Below are 9,607 nucleotides of genomic sequence, written 5' to 3'. Positions count from 1 at the left end.
TGCGACCGGAGCGGGTACTGCAGGAGAGGGGCGACCGGCCACTTGTCCCTTACCCGCCCCGCCGGCCTGGCCGTGCCCCCAGCCGCAGACCTCCGAGCTTCACAGGCCTGATCTTCACGGAGCATCACCAGGGGCAATGAATTGGCTTATTATACGCGATGCACCCTTCCTGAAGGGCGCGAAAACCCCGAGCTAAGGGACAAAACGGACGGTGGAGTGACCGATGCCAAATAGAGGCAGGGGCAAGAGAGGTGTGTTGGGAGGGCAAGGAGTGGGGCGTGGGGGATGACACCGGAGACCCAGGAGGACCCATCCCAAGGGACAGGGAACTTCCATGGGGGACAGACAAGCCAGAATTGGGCAGATTGGAGGAAGGAGGACCTGGGCTCCAGGGCAGGGTCACCAGCAGGGCCCGGGCAGGGCAGCCCTCAGGAGCCTCCCTGAGCATTTTCCAGGTTATTCCCTGGTGGCTCAGAGGTTAAAGCATCTGCCTGCAATGCAGGAGACCTGAGTTCAATCCCTGGGTCGGGAAGACCCCCTGGAGAAGGAAATGGCAACCCACTCCAGTATTCTTGCCTGGAGAATCCCATGGACGGAGGAGCCTCGTGGGCTACAGTCTACGGGGTCGCAAAGAGTGGGACACGACTGAGTGACTTTACTTCAGTGTTTCTCAAACAAAAGAGGGGTGGCACCCCTGCTTCCAGAGGCATTTGATGATACACAAGGAAATCCAGAAGTCACAAGATAAACATGGGACTTCCTTGGCTGTCCAGAGGTTAAGACAGGGGGTGTGGGTTCGATCCCTGGTCAGGGAGCTAAGATCCTACAAGCCTGGGGGCCAAAAAACCAAAACATAAAACAGAAGCTATGTTGTAACAAATTCAATAGAGATTTCAAAAATGGTCCACATCAAAAAATCTTTAAAAAACAAAAGATAATGGGGCTTACTTGCCTTTCTTGAGTTTGCTTAAGAGTTCCAAGCTGGCTCAGTGGTAAAGAATCTGTCTGCCAATGCAGGAGAAGCATGGGTTCAGTCCTTGTGTTGGGAAGATGTCCTAGAGGAGGAAATGACAACCTATTCCAGTATTCTTGCCTGGAAAATTCCATGGATAGAGGAGCCTGGCAGGCTACAGTCTATGCAGTCACAAAGAGCCGGACACAACTGAGCATGCATGCACACATGCAAATAATTAAATAGATAAATTTATCTATTTTTTTAAATTTATCAATTTAAAAAAAATGGTAATCTTATGGAACATATAATGGAAAATCCCCATGCATTTAAAGCAGAAAACAGGAGACTTCCATTGCATTTGAGCTATGGTGGGCTGCTTCAGGGTGTGTCCCCATGTATGAGGACACCTTTCTGTCCACCTGCTTTGACACGATGTCTGTGGAAATGCTGGAAAAGCCCTGGGAAGTACCTGGAAGGGAGGAGGTCAGGTGACTTTGGATACAGGTCACTCTGGCTGCTCCAATGGAAGAGGGGAGCCAGGGTTCCAGAAAAGGAACTGGGCCGCTTCTTGGTCCTCGGTTTTGACCTTGGGGCTCCCTGAAAAGGTCTTGGGAACCCCCAAGAGGGCCCAGACCCCTTTGAGAACTACTGAATTAAGAATAGGATCATATGAGCTACAGGCCTGGATACAGACCTGGAACCAAAAAACAAAATTTTGATGGTTATCCCGGAGTTCAGGTTCCCTTTTCTCATTTCACCCAAAGGAACTTGCCTGGCACCGAGAAGGGTAGGGGTCCTGTTCCTGTGATGGCTGCTGAATCAGGAGACTGTAACAAGGCTGTTAAATAATTCATTAAATGTCACCAGAAAAACATATTTACAGATACATTCACAAGTCACTTTCCAACATAGATATATAAAGAAAGTTATGGGATGTTAGAGCTAGTGGGACCCTGAGAAGTTGAGTCCAATTTTCTCATGTTGTAGATGGAGAAGTGGGGAATTCCCCGGAGGTCCAGTGGTTAGGATTCCATGCATCCACTGTAGGGGGCACAGGTTCAATCCCTGGTTGGGGAACTAGGCATGCATGCTATGTTGCATGGCCAAAAATAAATAAATAAATAAATATAAAGATGGAGAAGTTACAGTTCAGATGGTCCAATTCAACCGAATTCAGCAAACATTGAGCACCTACCACCACGTGGTGAGTAAAATCAAGCAGAGTGAAATGTCAGGGACTGATGCATGGTGACGGCTGGGCAAGGGTGATAACAGAACAAATGCAAGAAGCGGTCAGAGACGAGAAATATTTGGAAGGTCGAGGCCTCCTAAAGGAAAGTTGCCCAGGTCACACACAGGCAGTGACATGGCTGGGGCTTCACGGCTACTGAGTCTGCAGTCAACGCCTCGCTGCTTTGCATGTATTATCTGTAAGTCACTGCACCTAGGGAGGTGGGTACAATTAGTCCGGTTTTATAGATGAGGAAACTGAAGTTGAGAAGGTCAAAGAGAACATCCCAAGGTCACCCAGCTAGTAAGTGTCCGTCTCAGAACCCCACCAGCCAGATTCTAGAACCTGCTTCACCAAGGTCCAGGGCATTACCAGGGACCACCTCCTTCCTTCTCAGAAGTCTCAGTTGACAGTGTCATGGGGTCAGCCCCAAGGGGGCAAATACTGCTGTGAACACACCCCAAATCTCTTGACCTAAAAGTCCCCTTTGGTGGCTCTTCCATGTATATTAAATCATCATCACTAGGGATTTCTCTGAGGGGAAAGGCATCGCAGGACACTGTTATGTGCAAACAGTGATTAAATCGTGGTGAAGATATGGGTTCGAGGACTTGAATAGGCAGCTCAGGGAAGCAGAAAGCAGAGAGCCCAGAACATCACAGGAGCATGAACCTTGCCCTTCTCACTGCAATCTCGGTTATTTGGCTAGAATAGCAAAAGGAACCTTAACCTCAAAAATTACCATTAGAATTTGTTTAGATTCTAGATCCATGGCCAGGCCTGTGATTCATGTGACTATATTCTTCTTCTTCTTTTCTAATTTTTGGCTGTGCTACACAGCATGTGGGACCTTTGTTCCCCAACCAGGGATCAAACTTGTATTCCCTGCAATGGAAGCTTGGAGTCCTAACCACTGGACCACCAGGCAAGTCCCATGTGATTATATATGTATATTTTTAGGCAGTTCTCAAGGTTGAAATTTATTAGTATTCAAATGGTCAAGCTGTACAGATTATTTTTTCAGATGTACACACAACATATGTATATCATAGCAAAGTTACTTGTTAATAATATGATTTCCTTAAGGACTAAAAAAGTGAAAGTGAAAGTCACTCAGTCATGTTTGACTCTTTGTGACCCCTTGGACTGTAGCCCACCAGGTTCCTCTGTTCAAGGGATTTTTCAGGCAAGAATATTGCAGTGTATTGACATTCCCTTCTCCAGGGGATCTTCCTGACCCAGGGATCGAACCCAGGCCTCCTGCATTTCAAGCAGTTTCTTTACCATCTGAGCCACTAGGAAGCAAAGAAACCACTAATTATTAAATAGTTGATGCATATTTATAAGGGCTTTCCTGGTAGCTCTGATGGTAAAAAATCTGCCTGCAGTGCAGGAGACCCAGGTTTGATCCCTGGATCAGGAGGATCCCCTGGAGAAGGGAATGGCTACCCTCTCCAGTATTCTTGCCTGGAGAACTCCATAGACAGAGGAGCCTGATGGGCTATAGTCATGGGGTCACAAAGAATCGGATACAACTGAGCAACTAACCATGCACACACATTTATGAGTAATATTAAAGATATGACATAAATATGTAACCCTGTGACTATATTCTTATTTGGCAGTTCTCAAAATGGTCTAAGATCTTTTAGCGGTTCCCAAGTCTCTGTCAGGGGGATATTGAGGTCAAAAGTGTTTTCATAGTAATATTAAGATGTTAATTGCCCTTTTCACTCATTCTCTCATGAGAGTACAGTGGAGTTTTCCAGAGGTTACCTGACATGGGACATGGATAGAGAGCAAATGCAGAAGCAAATATAGCTGTTTTCTAGCTGTTTTCTACTAAGCCAGACATTAAAGAGATTTGCAAAAGTTTAAAACCATACCATGCTTTTCACTATTTTTTTGTTTGTTTTTAAAAGCCTGGTTAGTTTTCATTCAAGTGTTGTGTTAATACGGGTTTGTTGTGGCTATTCTAAGTGAATTAATAAATTGTTGTTGTTCAGTTGCTAAGTTGTATCTGACTCTCTGCAACCCCAGGGACTGTAGCATGCCGGGCTCCTCTGTCTTCCACTATTTCCCGGAGTTTGCTCAAACTCATGTCCATTGAGTTGGTCCTCTGCTTCCCCCTTCTCCTTTTTCCTCCAATCTTTCCCAGCACCCAGATCTTTCTCAACGAATCAGCTCTTTGCATCGGGTGGCCAAATTAATTAATAGATAAACATTTTAAAATTCTCAGTTTCAGCTTGTCATGTAGTATAAATCGATAAGTACAACCCACATACACATACTGGGATCCTCAATCATTTTTAAGTGTGTAAATAGGTGTAGAATGTGAAGGGAAGAAATGGTCAGTCTGGCTAGAGAAGTCATACTCAGAAGCCCTGCCTGTGTTTCTTCTCTGAGCACATACGTGGTCTAACAGGTAAGTGAGAAGCAGACAGATGCAGGGAGAAGAGAAATGCAGGAAGGAGAGAAAGGCCCAGAGGAATTGTCTCTGCTGTGAAGACCAAGTTGACATTACCCCATAGTAACACATGAGGGCGCCCTTACCAGTCAGTAGATTTCATGTTGTGCTGGGTACTGGGATTACTAGTCGGGAAGGCACAACATCAGGCATCTGACTCTGTGCCTCCTGAACTAGCTGCTGGAACTCCAGTCTCGCCGTGAGTCCTGGTGAGGATGGAAGGACACTTCTACTGCATGGAGTCCCCTAGAAGCCCCAGTGCCGGAGCGGGCCACCCCAGTCAGGGTGACATCCAACACTTTTGCTCTGTGATGTCAGTTCAGTTCAGTTCAGTCGCTCAGCCGTGTCTGATTCTTTGCGATCCCACGGACTGCAGCACGCCAGGCCTCCCTGTCCATCACCAACTCCTGGAGCTTACTTAAACTCATGTCCATCGAGTCGGTGATGCCATCCAACCATCTCATCCTCTGTTGGCCCCTTTTCCTCCTGCCTTCAATCTTTCCCAGCATCAGGGTCTTTTCAAATGAGTCAGCTCTTCGCATCAGGTGGCCACAGTATTGGAGTTTCAGCTTCAGCATCAGTCCTTCAAATGAATATTCAGGACTGATTTCCTTTAGGATGGAATGGGTGGGTGTTCTGGCAGTCCAAGGGACTCTCAAGAGTCTTCTCCAACACCACAGTTCAAAAGCATCAGTTCTTCTGTGCTCAGCTTTCTTTATAGTCCAACTCTCAATCCATACATGACTACTGGAAAAGCCATAGCTTTGACTAGACGGATCCTTGTTGGCAAAGTAATGTCTCTGCTTTTTAATATGCTGTCTAGGTTGGTCATAACTTTTCTTCCAAGAAGCAAGCATCTTTTAAGTTCATGGCTGCAGTCACCATCTGCAGTGATTTTGGAGTGATGTGTGATGTCACAGACTATTTTTCTTGGGTTTTGTCTCTGACCCATCCTTGTGGTTGTCCATACCTAAGACCGATTGAATCTAACTAGATCCAGTCTTTCAAGGGAGGCAGCACCAGGAAGAGGACTGGCTGGGGTCAAGGATCTGGCTTCCAGATATGCCTTCTTGAGGGCCCTGGGTCACAGGTTTTCACCTTTCAAAGGGCTCCTCCTGCCAGGGTCAGAGATGTTATCTTAGATGAATTGCCCAGAGACAGTCTGACAGGGTGAGATTCCTAAGCTTCCAGGCACTGGGCTGACATGAAGGACCTCGGAAGGGACTGAAAAGGGCAGCACGGAGCTCCCTTTTCAAAGTCAGAGATGCCTTCGTTCCTACTCCAGACAGACTTAATGGGATGTCTTTGTTCATTTTTTTCCCAGCACTGCTTCCCTGATTTTATTCTAGGACCAGAAGATCTGGTTTTATATTCTGAGAGAAATGTTGTTTCCACCTATATTCAGAGGGTGTTAGAAAAGAAAAAAAACCAGAAACTGTTGTCAAGAGGAAATCATCAATGAAATATTTCAAGAAACTTTCCCAGATCTGACGGGAAACTTTCTACATTGAACAGGACCATTTCAACAAAGCGGATGAAAAATTACCCACATCAAGGCAGATCATTGTGAAATTTCAGAACACTGGGGACAGAAAGAAAAGATTTAAAGGGAAAATGCTGTTTTCAGACAAGGAAAATAGAGATCAGAATGGTTTCCTGTTTCTCAATAGCAACTTTTTTTTTTTTTTTTAAGGCAATGGAGCAATATTTTCAAAATTCTGAAGGAAAACAGTTTTCAACCTAGAGTTTCTTATCCAGGGTTTCCTTGGTGATACAGTGGTTAAGAATCTGCCTTGCAATACAAGGGACACTGGTTCGATCCCTGGTCCGGGAAGATCCTACGTGTCTCAGAGCAACTAAGCCCATGTGCTGCAACTACTGAGCCCACACGCCTAGAGCCCATGCTTTGCAATGAGAAGCCCATGCATCGCAACTAGAGAGTAGCTACAGCTCACCACAATTGGAGAAAGCCTGAGAGCAGTAATGAATCTTAAGAATTCCTCACCCAGCCAAACAACAAAGTGCAAGGATAGAATGAAGAGTTTTCCAAGTATTCAAGTGTTAGAACATTTACCTGTAAAGCATCTTTTATCGGGAAGCTACTGGGGCATAGGGGCTGTGCTCCACCAAACCATAGGATGAAACAAGAAAAAGGAAGACAACAGGACACTAACCAAGGAGACGCGTGTCAGGAATCTTGCAGTGATGGCTGTGCAAAGGCCTCCAGGGGATCGTCCAGCTGGGAGCAGGGACTTCCCAGAAAGACGAAATTAGTAGGTCACCACAGGCTTCTGAACATCTTGAATGGAGATTTATACACTTGACACAAAGTCTAGAGCTTCATTAGGGCTGAGTTCTTAGAAACCTACACAAAACAAGGACAATGATGAATTTCAGGAAAAGCACAAAAATAAGCAAGAAAGAAAAAATTACTGCGTAAAAATCACACTGTATAATTCAGTGTGAATATCACTGATACAGTAATAATGTAAGCACAAAATATTGATCTAACTAAAATGATCATGTAACTGGGAACTTCCCTGGTGGTCTTGGGGCTAAGACTGAGCTCCCCATGCTTGGGGCCCAAAGGGATCTAGATCCCACATGCTGCAACTAAAGATCCTGCAACTAAGACCCAGTACAGTCCCACCTCTCAAAGACAATAGACAGTCAAGTCAAATTAAAATAAAACAGTGTAACTAAATTTGAAGAGATAGGAAATATGTTTCTGTATAACGGGAAAGAGTGAAATCACCTTTTCTAGTGAAGATACAATGAATGACATTTAAAACTGGAAAATCGAATGAGTAAATACATGTTTATTATTTACAGCTATGGTGGTAAATACTGAAAGAACCAGGTGAACACCTGGAGAGGAAGAAAAGGTGAGAACTGGGCCCAGGGACAAGGGCATTTGGACCATGAGCATGTATAACTAATAAAAATTTGAACTGAGTTAAACACACTCCCCCATACCACAGGGCCCCCTCCTCCCCATTCAGTTCTCTTTGTGATCTGCCATAAGCTTACTTCCACCAGCCTCCCTCTCCCCACATACCTATGATTCTTCGGTCTGGATTGTATATTCCATCCGGAAGCTGTCACCTCTGTTTAAAAGGCATTCTCCCTCCATATCCTGCCTGACTCCCATCCACTTAACAGAAGTCGCTTTAAACCCAACCTCATCCATCATTCTAAGACCCTGCCCGCATCACCCAGACAGGAATCAACTTGTCACATGCACTGAGATCTGCCTCTCTCTACAATGTGTGTGGATGCTTAAGTTTGCCTGCCCACGAGGCTGTGGGATCCTGAGAGATCCAGATCCTATAGTCTCTCCTGCAGGGCCCACACACGGTGTCTGGTCCCCACTGGACTTGTTGAATATCCGCTCTTTGCATCAGTGTGTGCTCAGTCACTCAGTCATGCCCAACTCTGCAACTCTATGGACTGCAGCCCACCAGGCTCCTCTGTCCGTGGGATTCTCCAGGCAAGAATACTGGAGTGGGTTGTCATTTCCTCCTCCAGGATATCTTCCCTATCCAGGGATCGAACCTGTGTCTTCAGACGCACATATACATGGGGTGATCCCAGTGAGGTAGAAATTACTAGGCAGTCAGTGTAGAACTCTGAGACCTAGGTCTTGTTTTCAGTAACATCCTGCCCCATTGTCCTGAATTCCTGAAATGTGTCTTTTCAGTTCAGTTCAGTCGTTCAGTCGTGTCCGTCTCTGTGCAACCTCATGGACTGTAGCACACCAGGCTTCCATGTCCATCACCAACTCCCAGAGTTTACTCAAACTCATGTACATTGAGTCGGTGATGCCATCCAACCATCTCATCCTCTGTCGTCCCCTCCTCCTGCCTTACATCTTTCCCAGCATCAGGGTCTTTTCCAATGAGTCAGCTCTTCTCATCAGGTGGCCAAAGTATTGGAGTTTCAGCTTCAGCATCAGTCCTTCCAATGAACACCCAGGACTTAACTCCTTCAGGATGGACTGGTTGAATCTCCTTGCAGTCCAAGGGACTCTCAAGAGTCTTCTCCAACACCACAGTTGAAAAGCATCAATTTTTCAGCGCTCAGCTTTCTTCACAGTCCAACTCTCACATCCATACATGACCACTGGAAAAACTATAGCCTTGACCAGACAGACCTTTGTTGGCAAAGTAATGTCTCTGCTTTTTAATGTGCTATCTAGGTTGGTCATCACTTTCCTTCTGAGGATTAAGCGTCTTTTAATTTCATGGCTGCAATCACCATCTGCAGTGATTTTGGAGCCCCCAAAAATAAAGTCTGACATTGTTTCCACTGTCTCCCCATCTATTTCCCATGAAGTGATGGGACCAGATGCCATGATCTTAGTTTTCTGAATGTTGAGCTTTAAGCCAACTTTTTCACTCTCCTCTTTCACTTTCATCAAGAGGCTTTTTAGTTCCTCTTCACTTTCTGCCATAAGGTAGTGTCATCTGCATATCTAAGGTTATTGATATTTCTCCCGGCAATCTTGATTCCCACTTGTGCTTCTTCCAGCCCAGCATTTCTCATGATGTACTCTGCATATAAGTTAAATAAGCAGGGTGACAATATACAGCCTTGACGTACTCCTTTCCTGATTTGGAACCAGTCTGTCGTTCCATGTCCAGTTCTAACTGTTGCTTTCTGACCTGTATACAGATTTCTCAAGAGGCAGGTCAGGTGGTCTGGTATTCCCATCTCTTTCAGAATTTTCCACATTTTATTGTGATTCACACAGTCAAAGGCTTTGGTATAGTCAATAAAGCAGAAACAGATTTTTTCTGGAACTCTCTTGCTTTTCTGATGATCCAGCAGATGTTGGCAATTTGATCTCTGGTTCCTCTGCCTTTTCTAAAACCAGCTTGAACATCTAGAATATCTTGAACATCAGGTCGCCATTAAGCCCACCACAGAGCTGCCAGAAGTTACATAGGACTGG

This window comes from Cervus elaphus, chromosome 11 (genome assembly GCF_910594005.1).
Source record: "Cervus elaphus chromosome 11, mCerEla1.1, whole genome shotgun sequence".
NCBI lineage: Eukaryota > Metazoa > Chordata > Mammalia > Artiodactyla > Cervidae > Cervus > Cervus elaphus.
Note: the sequence above shows the minus strand (reverse complement) of the source record.